Here is a 10,402-nt window from a genome sequence, read left to right as displayed (position 1 = left end):
AGGACAGCCAAGTTCCTAGGATTATATCCCTCGCACCTGGGAGCCTTCTGCCAAATGACCCCAGGGAAGAGTCAGTCCAATGAAAGACAGGTTCCTTCTCCAAGTAAAACTTGCTTCTGGGGCACCATCAGTCCCCTGGAGGCTGAGAGGAGTCACTCTTGAGGAGGCAGAAGCAGGGAGAGGAAACCCAACGTAAGAAGGTTAATAACAGCTCACCGCGACGGCACCTTTCATCTGGAGATCTCAAAGCCGTTTACCACCACCCAATTAATTCTCTCAACACCCACTACACCACCAGCCCCCAAAGCAGATGTCATTATCATTCCTTTATGAGCAAGGCAACTGACAGGTTAGTTGGCTGGTTCAAAGCCACAAAACAGTTGTAAGGCAGAAGCCAAATTTGGGATGATTGCCCTCCTCTAATCACAAGGAGCTGGAGAGAAAAGATTCATTTGTAGGAGGGCTCTGATGATTACTCTTAATCATTCATTCATTTATTCAGTCATTCATTATTCATCTGTCCGTCCATCCATCCATCCATCCATCCATCTCCATTCATTCATTCATCCATCCATCCATCCTTCTATCCATCCATTCACTCATCCATCCATCCATCTCCATTCATTCATTCATTCATCCATCCATCCTTCTATCCATCCATTCACTCCTCCATTCATCCATCCATCTCCGTTCATTTATTTATTCATTTAGCATGCATTAATTGACATCCTGCCAGGCACAGGCACTGCGCAAAGTGCTGGGGATTCAAACCACGACCAAGACAAGGTCCTCGCCACCCATCTGGTGACTCTCCAAACCACTTTCTTCTCCATTACTGGAGAACTTTGCAGTTTACAAATACATTATCTTTTATAGATTCCATGAAATGGAGGGGGGTTATTCCTCTCTGATAGCTGAAGAAAGACTTGGGCACCAGGCCACATCACAGAACTAAGGTCTGGATCCAGCGTGCCTGGAGCACTTTCACACTTTGCAGCATCCTTCCTGAGCCGGTGTTCCCAGCTCCAGGGAAAATCCCTCCAGCGTCCTGATCGGGTGAAAGGCTTTGCAAATCCTCATCCAGAAGCAAAGCATCTCCACCAATGACCTCTGAGCTGGCTAATGAAATAGCCGGATGGATGAAGATACCGGAGTGGGTTTTCATGGGAGCATGAAAGTAAAACTTCAGTTATACCAGAAAGACAGCAAGTCTGACGGAGTGAACCGAGGTAGACAGAGGCGTGTGTTACACCGTCAAGTAAGGCAGGAGGGCAGATGAAGTCACGAGCTGACTCGGAAACTAGTTGTGTTTCTAATTTTGTCTCTCCTCCGATAGGAGTCAGTGATGATGGCCCCTTTATCTAAGATGCCTACCATCTTTCATAGGTGGGCCTCTTTTCCTCTGTCACTATTAAAGGACCCCAAGACTGTAAATGACACAAGGGGCTTCCTGTTCACTCCAGCACGGCGCGCCAGTGAAGAGCAGGGAAGGCGTCTCCTGATGACATTGTAACTGTTCAGCAAATCGTGCATCCAAAGGCGGCCATGACAACCTTCTCTGGGGAGACTGTGAGCAACCTGGGGATGCGGCCATCTCGGTCTTACTTAGCAAACACGTTCTTTTTTTCAATATTTTTTCATTTTTGTCAGTGGGTTTACTTTCCAGAGAGAGAGAGAAGAGAGATAGCGCATGCGTTGGGGTGGGGGGAGCGGGGATGGAGAGGAAGAGACACAGAATCCGAAGCAGGCTCCAGGCTCCAGGCTCCGAGCTGTCATCACCGAGCCGACATGGGGCTTGAACTCACGAACCGCAAGAACGTGATCTGAGACGAAATCGAACGCTTCGCCGACTGAGCCACCCAGGCGCCCCTAAGCAAACAGGTTCGAGTACGGTGCCTGTCACATTGGTGGAGGCACTCCACCAATATTTGTTGAGGGGAATTAGAGTCATGCATGCAAAGTCCAAATTCTCCAGGGACAAAGGAACGCGTCTAGTGTCACTGTCTTCATTAATGTAAGGAGTAGAGCATCCAAGAAAACTAGCAGGTGTATGCTAACCAATCAACCCATTCCCTTCCCTTAAGGAATTATAACCAGGAAGGCACTGGGTGCACAGGAGGTAAAGCGAGGAGGTGCAGGTTGGGTGAAAATTGATGGCACTTGGCAGCTCCCTCCACTACAGGGAGAAATAGGCTACGTGCACTTGAATGACCCAGCCAGTTGGCTTGTCATTCTTCTAGGCGTGCTGGAGACACCATTCATTTATTCCTCCATCCATCCAACACTGATACATACACTCCTCCTCAGATACCACGTTTCCTATGTTAATATGGACCATCTATCTTCATTCAAGTTTTTTTTTAAAAAAAAAAAACAAAATCCATGTCCTACTTTTCTAGGTACTCAGTGAGCATAGAACTATGGGCAGAAGAGAAACATTCCGAACAAATCCTCATGAAGTTTAAAACACGCATCAACAGAGCAACTAGAGCGCAGCATTCTCTATGGGGCTAGACTGTGTCATGATAGAAAAATCAATGCAGAGAGATAATCGGCTCCTGAAAAACACCACCAAAGTCACGTGACAAGGGTTAACATCAACAGCGATATATACATACCCTTGATGGGGCGTAGTGAGCACGGCAACTAGCCTCTTATGTGGCCTTTCTGCCCCAAACCCATAACCTCAGTCTAATCATGAGAAAATCATTTGAGATTCTCAACTGAGAGATATCCTCCAAACCCCAAATGAGGGAGAGTCTACAAAATCCCTGACTAGCGATCCCTTAAACTGGTAAGAACAGATACTACGTTTGATCTTGGCCAAACGGCCGAGAAACGATGGACTAGCCCTCCTTTAAAAGCATCAGGGTCATCCAAAAGAAGAGAAGTGAGGAAGACTGTCAATGCGCCTAGGGAGACATGACAACTAAATGTAACGTGTTGCCCCGGAGCTGACCCTGGGACAGGAAATGGGCGTTAGGGAAAATCGGTGAATCCGAATAAAGTGTGGACCTCAGTGATGATGATACACCCGTAATGGTTCACGGACTACAAGAAAGGTACTATATCAACATGATGGAATATTATGAGAAAGCGGGCATGGGATATATGGCAACCCTCCATTCACAATTATCTGTTAATCTAAAACTAGTCTAGGGACGCCCGGGTGGCTCAGTCGGTTGAGCGTCTGATGCTTGATTTCGGCTCAGGTCATGATCTCACAGTTCATGAGTTCGAGCCCCACATCAGGCTCTGCGCACTGACCAGCACGGAGCCAGCTTGGGATTCTCTGTTTGTTTCCCTCTCTCTCTGCCCCTCCCTACTCATGCTCTGTCTCTCTCAAAGTAAATAAACTTTAAAAACAGTAAGTAACTTGGGGCGCCTGGGTGTCTCAGTCGGTTGAGCGTCCAACTTCGGCTCAGATCATGATCTCACGGTTTGTGAGTTCGAGCCCCACATGGGGCTCTGTGCTGACAGCTCGGAGCCTGCTTGAGATTCTCACTCTCCCTCTCTCTCTCTCTCTTTCTGCCCCTCCCCCCACTCGTGCGCTCTCCTCCCTCTCTCAAGATACATAACTTTAAAAATAAATAAATAAAACTGTTCTAAAATTAAAAGTCTATTTAAAAATAATCATCGGGACAGCTGGGTGGCTCAGTCGGTTAAGTGTCTGACTTCGGCTCAGGTCATGATCTCACCGTTCATGAGTTCGAGCCCCGCATCAGGCTCTGTGCTGATGGCTCAGAGCCTGGAGCTTGCTTCGGATTCTGTGTCTCCCTCTCTCTCTGCTCCTCCCCTGCTCATGCTCTGTCTCTCTCTGTCTCTCAAAAATAAATAAACACTGGAAAAAAAATTTTTTAATAAATAAATAAACATTAAAACAAAATAAATAATCATCTGTGTAACTGGACAGCATGATGAAAAGAGAAGCAGAACGATGAGAGGGATCTTTTATTATTTTCTTTTTTGGCTTTTTTAGTTCTTCTCCCACCGAGATTGCACCTTTCTGAGATGGGGCGGGCACAACTGTGTAAAACCTATTCATCACCCATCTATTCCACTCAGAGGTAGCTATTAAATTCACCTGCTCCCCACTTGCTTGATTTCCAGGCTCGTGGGACGGCTAAAGACACAACCGTCACCATCTTTCCCCACAGGGGCTGAACCGTATTGGGGTCAAGCCATGCCGTGGAGCCTCCACACATCCCGTATTCCCCTCCACGTACAGCCTTCAGCCCCAGCCAAGGGCCGTGCATCCGCGGGATCACGTGGGAGGACAGACCACCAGCAAGAAATGAGGCAACGTTCCCCGGGTAAAGCCACCGCAACCCATCCCCTCTGCTGTCACGGCTCAAGCCTGACGTTGGGGTATTGCCCGCCCTGGCAAATATTTTCTGAGTCCGTGATCACCGCGGACTCTGCCAAGTAGGAAAATACGGGGAATCCTAAATTAGGCACAGCATATGTCTCCGCCTTAATAACCCTTGGCACTTTTCTGGCACCTTTCATCCAAGGCGTCTCAAAGAACTTGTCCAAACGTTACCTCATCTGGCCCACAACACCCTGGCTATTATTAAGCCCATTTAACAGATGTAGAAACAGGCGTGTAGTGAAGCCAGGTGAGCTATGAGTTGGTGGCCCCATCTCCAACTCAATGGCAGGCTCTGGGAGGAACCGAGGCCCATGAGGGGGGCATCTGTGCACTCAGTAATCAATCGTTTTTGCTTCTAATTTCCTAGCCATCTGGAGAGTGTAATAGTATATTATACATATACTATATATAATATATACTATACTATATACTATATATACTATACTATAGTATACTCTAGTATACTATATATACTATATATATACTATATACTATATATAGTATATATATAGTATGCTATATATAGTGTATATACTATATACTATATATAGTATAGTATATATAGTGTATATACTATATACTATATATAGTATATAGTATATATAATGTATATACTATATACTATATACATATACTATAGCATACAGTATATATATAGTATATAGTATATACATTATATATACTATATACTATATTATATAGAGTATATATAGTATATATTATATACATTATAATATATATTATATACTATATACATATAATATACTGTATATTATATACAATATAATATATATACTATACTAGTATATATATGTATATTATATACATTATATATTATATATATACTATAGTACATATAGTATATAATATATACATTATATATAATATATATAGTATATACTATATATACTACATATGTAATAAAAGGCCACAGGGTAACAAAGGGGCTTTGGAGGCACACAGATTTGGGTATTGTGTCTGAGGCTGGGCTGCTCATGTACTGTGTGACCATGGGGAAGCTATAGAACGACTGTGTGCCTCAGTTTCCCCAGATGTGAAACAAAGAGTAGAAATTAACCTTCTGGAGCACCGGGGCGGGGCGGGGGTCGGGGGGCGCAGTTAGCGGATAGCATCAGTACAGCCAACTGGGGACAAGAGGGAAGTGAGATTCCTGCTGGATTTCAATGTCTGAGAGCCTCACTTGAGCCTAAAGGGTGCAGCTGAGGGGCAGGGAGATACACTGTTGCTGATACAAGATCTGCGGGGTGGGGAGCAAAGCGGTAAACATGAGGAACAGAGTTGGGGGGTGGTAAGGAGGACGTCAGGTAAGTTTTGATCAAGTCTCCAGCCGTTGGTAGACAGGGCGAGTCTGGGAATGATGGTGTCCCAAGACGGGCAGCTTGTTGGGAGGAGAAAGCTCTTGGAGATGAAGAAGTTCTTCATTCTGTACCAATTCTCTCTCTCTCACACACACACACACACACACACGCACACACACACACCTCTAATGCAAGGATCTGTGGGTGCTCTAGAAACTTCTGAGCATCCAAAAATAAGAGCACATGGGGAGCCTTTCTCCAGAATGGACAAACGGTGGTACCCAGGGCCTGGTGCCATGCTTCCCACCCGATGGTCAGGGAGGTGCATCGTGGGCGGGGACAAGCTCCAAGATCAGGGAGGCGCGTGGTGGGCAGGGACACGCTCCCCCTGAGCACCTTAGGCCTTGAGCTTTCCACTCAGTCCCAGGGCCCATCTCTCTGCCATCTGTCTGTGCATCTGAGTGGTCTTCCTCTGGCCATCACGGCAGCTGCCTCCCGCCTCCCTGACCCTGTTTCTGGTGAAGCCTGCAGAAAGGGAGTTCGCAGGCTCGGAGGAGCACAGAGGGAAGGGGGGAAGGCGGGAGGGAGGGAAACCCTGTACAGGTTTCAGAAGAGACCACGGCGGAGTCCTCCCTGTCACCAACAGCCGGCAGAGACTTGAATAAACGCTTCACTGAATTTCTAAAAGACGCTTCCTTCCTCTGTCTTCAGGGGCTGGCCCGGTAGATCTCCCCAGCGAGATCTGGCCCCAATGGTCCGCAGACCCTGACGTCCCGAGGGTGAAAGCAGAAAAGCTAAGTCAAGGCTAGAGGGAGTAGCGGAGGAGGAGCTGGACGGCAGGGCCGGCGGGGACCACGAAGGAGGGAGCCGGTTGGGAGAAAACTGGAAAGAAGAAGCATATGGGGAGGACCCCCACAACTCGGGGTTGTTAGAACAAAACACGACCGTGCGAGCAAGCCCCTTAGCACGGCCCGCTCGCACACAGGGCCCGCTCGCCACCCATTGGTGCCACATAAATGCTAATCACTGTTAACATCGGGAAGTCCGAGTGTCAGGGCAGCGAAACTAACCCGTAATGATACCACAACGATGGATACATGTCAATGTACGTCAGTCCAAACCCACAGAATGTGCAACACCGAGAGGGGGCCCGGATGGGAACTACGGACTCTGGGTGATAACAACCTGTTAATGCAGGCTCATCGATTGCAACCAATGTGCCCCTCCGGTGGGAACGTAGATGGCGGGGGGGGGGGGGGGGGATATATGGGAAGTCTCTGAAGTTTCTACTCAACTTTGCTGTGAAACTCAAACTGCTCTAAAATTTAGTGTATTAATTGTTTCATGTCTTTAATGTCTTTACTTATTTATTTTTGAGAGAGACACGAACGGGGGAGGGGCAGAGAGAGAGAGAGAGGGAGACACAGAATCCGAAGCAGGCTCCAGGCTCCGAGCCATCAGCCCAGAGCCCGACGCGGGGCTCGAACTCACGGACCGCGAGATCGTGACCGGAGCCAAAGTGGGGCGCTTAACCGACAGGGCCATCCAGGCGCCATGACTTTAATAATTTTTTTAAAATGGGGGCTTGAAATGGAACAGGCGGGGATCTGAGTAAGTGAGCTAGGCTGCCGTTCGTTCACTGAGCATTTCTGAATTGAAAGCCAATTTGTTAATTGAAAACCGATGTGTGCCAAGTATGATGTCAGGTGTGGATGTACATGAAGGAAACAAATGTCGGGGCTAGGGGACAGCCAGACACTCGCCCACATGCACAGATAAACCGGCAGGGTCATTTCGGAGAGGGGCAAGTGCAAGAGAGGAAATCATAGGGCGATGGGGGACCGAATGGTGGCTAGGGTGGCCGGGGAGGGCCTCTGAAAAGGTGACATTGGAGCAGAGACCTAAGTGACGGGAAGGGTGTGGAAAGGGGGGGGGGGTCTCAGGCAGTGGGGGTGACAGAGACGGAAACCCTAAGACCAGACAAGCTTGGCAGGCTGAGGGGAGGGGACCCCCGAGTAATTCCAGAGTCAGGTGCTGGTGGTAGCTACCCATGGCCCCCTGAGAAGCAGGCTGGGTCCTCTGCCGGGACTCAGGTCCAAGAGGCAGATCTGCGGGGGGATGGCCTAGCGATAAACCCTGAAGGCCAGCGACTATGCGTCCAAACTTGGATGCAGTGGCTTTCTGTGTGGGCAAACGGTCTAAATGAACCTTGCTTATTGCAGAGACGGGGCCGGGGGCGTGCCTCACGCATTCCCTTTTAAAACCTTTCACAACAAAAGCAAAGCGGGAACCCGGTAAGCTGGGTACCATTTCAGACAGGACACTTGGCAGCAAAGATGCGACAATTCTCGCCTCGCAAGCCAGGCCGCGATGTCGGGGCTCTAGGTTTGCCTGTTCACCAGGGAAAAGGGAGGCGGGGTGATAAAATACCCGGTTCAGAATGAAAACCGCTTGGAGAGTAAATTCCGTCTGCAATGCTGTAATCAAGTGGTGTGGACCAAGGCTAAGAAGCATCGCACAGAAACGAAAATATGTCGGGGTGCCTGGGGGCGGGAGGGGGGGCGCTCAGTCGGTTGAGCCTCGGACTTCGGCTCAGGTCACGATCTCGCGGTTTGTGAGTTCCAACCCCGCGTGGGGCTCTGTGCTGATGCCTCGGAGCCTGGAGCCTGCTTCCGGTTCTGTGTCTCCTTCTCTCTCTGCCCCTCCCCCGTTCGTGCCCTGCCTCTCTCGGTCTCAAAAAGAAATAAACATTTTAAGAAAGTTTTTTTTTTAAAGAGAAACGAAAATATGTTGGTCTTGGGGTGTTAGGGTTTGAGCGATTTTTCTTTTTCCTCTTTGGAAAAAAAAGAGAGAGAAAGAAAGAAAAGAAGAAAGAAATGAATGCTGTCACACTACCTAATTCAAAGAGGGGGAAACGTTTAAACACACTCCGGGCAAATGCACCTCTCTCCCCGAGATGCACTTGAAGCAAGGGAGCCATTTCACAGCTTGCCTTAATTTTGTTCCATTATTTTATACCCGAAGGACGCGTTCATCATTACCTGGCTACAGAATTGAATAGGTGTGAAATCCATGGTGATAGCAATACATCACTCCCTATTGAACTTCAAAGCTGAGACCAAACTGCCTATAAAAATAGTTTTCATACCGGGCCTTAATCTCTTTCATACATTTTTTGCTTCTTTGTTTTTCTCTTTTTTTCAAGTTTCACCATCCCTTGGATGGCTAAGCAGAACACGCCTCCCTCCTCCAAAAACGCCGGCGTTCTCAAAGCGTTAGTTTTGGTTCCTCGGGAGTCGAAGCCCGGACGGCATCAGGTAGTTTTATCAGAGCTGTGACCAGCGAGGTTCTCATGAAGAAAAAAAAAAGGCACACTCACAAAAACCACAAAGGGGCTTCTCGCTACAACTGCGTGTGCAGTGCCTATCAGCTAACCCCCTACTAAGAGCAAATCGGTGAACTGTATTAGGATGAATTCCTTCAATTTCCACTGCTTTGTCCCTTCAAGTTGTGCAACAAAGAATCTAGAAAGAGCCTGGTGCGGTTAGGACCTTGATGGCAAAACTCCCTTTTTTTTAATTTTTTTTTTAATGTTTATTTATTGTTGACAGAGAGACAGAGAGAGAGACAGAGGGGGAGGGGCAGAGAGAGAGGGAGACACAGAATCAGAAACAGGCTCCTGGCTCTGAACTGTCAGCACAGAGCCCAATGCGGGGCTCGAACTCACGGACCGCGAGATCATGACCTGAGCCGAAGTCGGACGCTCAACCGACTGAGCCACCCAGAGCCCCAAAACTCCCTTTTTGTAAATAATACGCTCTTCTGAGGATGGAGGAGTCCATTTACCGCCAAGTTCTTAGTATTGTTGGTTTTTGTTGTTCACGGGAATGAATTACAGAATGCGAGCTTCTGAAACTGAAGACGTATTTCCATCAAAAGAGGAAGTCAATGTTTCCGTAATCAAATGTAGAAACAAGTTGTAAATCATAATAACAGTTACATACATCCAATAGTGCTTAATATGCACCAGGCACTACTCCAAGCCCTTCTGTATTCCTTGATTTAACTCTTACGACAACCTTTGGAGGCAGATACTGTTATCTTTTTTAAAGTTGGGGAAACTGAGGCACACAGAGGCCAAACACCTTGCCCAAATTCAAACGGCTATCAAATAGAGGGGGTGGCATTCAAACTCATGCAGTCGGGCTCATATCTAATTATTCTTTTTCATTTCCAACCGCCATCATTATCCCTGATTCGGCTACCGCCAACATCATGAGTACAGATACTCCGTTAACCTGTAGGTGTGTGAGATGAACCACATTTGCCTGTCTGTTCCGTCCACCTCACCGGCCGCGATAGAGACGAACTGAGAAGGAATCACGTCTTCATCTCACCAGAAGGACGACACCCAAAGAGATGAAATGAAGTTGTATTCACAGCCATAGTCCTGACTTGGGAGCCTGTATTCACCACCCCTAATCCATCTGGACATCAAATGAGCATGAGCATGAGATCAATTTTATAATTAAGTTATAAGGAAATAAATCTCCATTTTCCTGGTCGGATGTGTAGAAAAGAAGTGGGCAGGCACAAAATAAATTACGCCGACTTCAAACCAAGAAAAGGAAGGGGCAGGAAAGGGATGCTTTCCCCTAGGGGCGTCCATTTCCAGGTGAGATCCAAAATGGCGGCTGTTTTTCACAAGTAA

General features: G+C 47.5%; 1 pseudogene; it reads right to left on the bottom strand.

Moving 5' to 3' along the window:
• Positions 1-2,692: 2,692 nt before the first annotated feature.
• Positions 2,693-2,843, bottom strand: LOC112870525 (U2 spliceosomal RNA; annotated as a pseudogene).
• Positions 2,844-10,402: the final 7,559 nt, after the last annotated feature.

This window comes from Puma concolor, chromosome D3 (genome assembly GCF_028749965.1).
Source record: "Puma concolor isolate L17-30 chromosome D3, mPumCon1.1.hap2, whole genome shotgun sequence".
In the NCBI taxonomy this organism is placed as follows: domain Eukaryota; kingdom Metazoa; phylum Chordata; class Mammalia; order Carnivora; family Felidae; genus Puma; species Puma concolor.
This window is presented reverse-complemented; position numbering and strand designations above follow the sequence as displayed.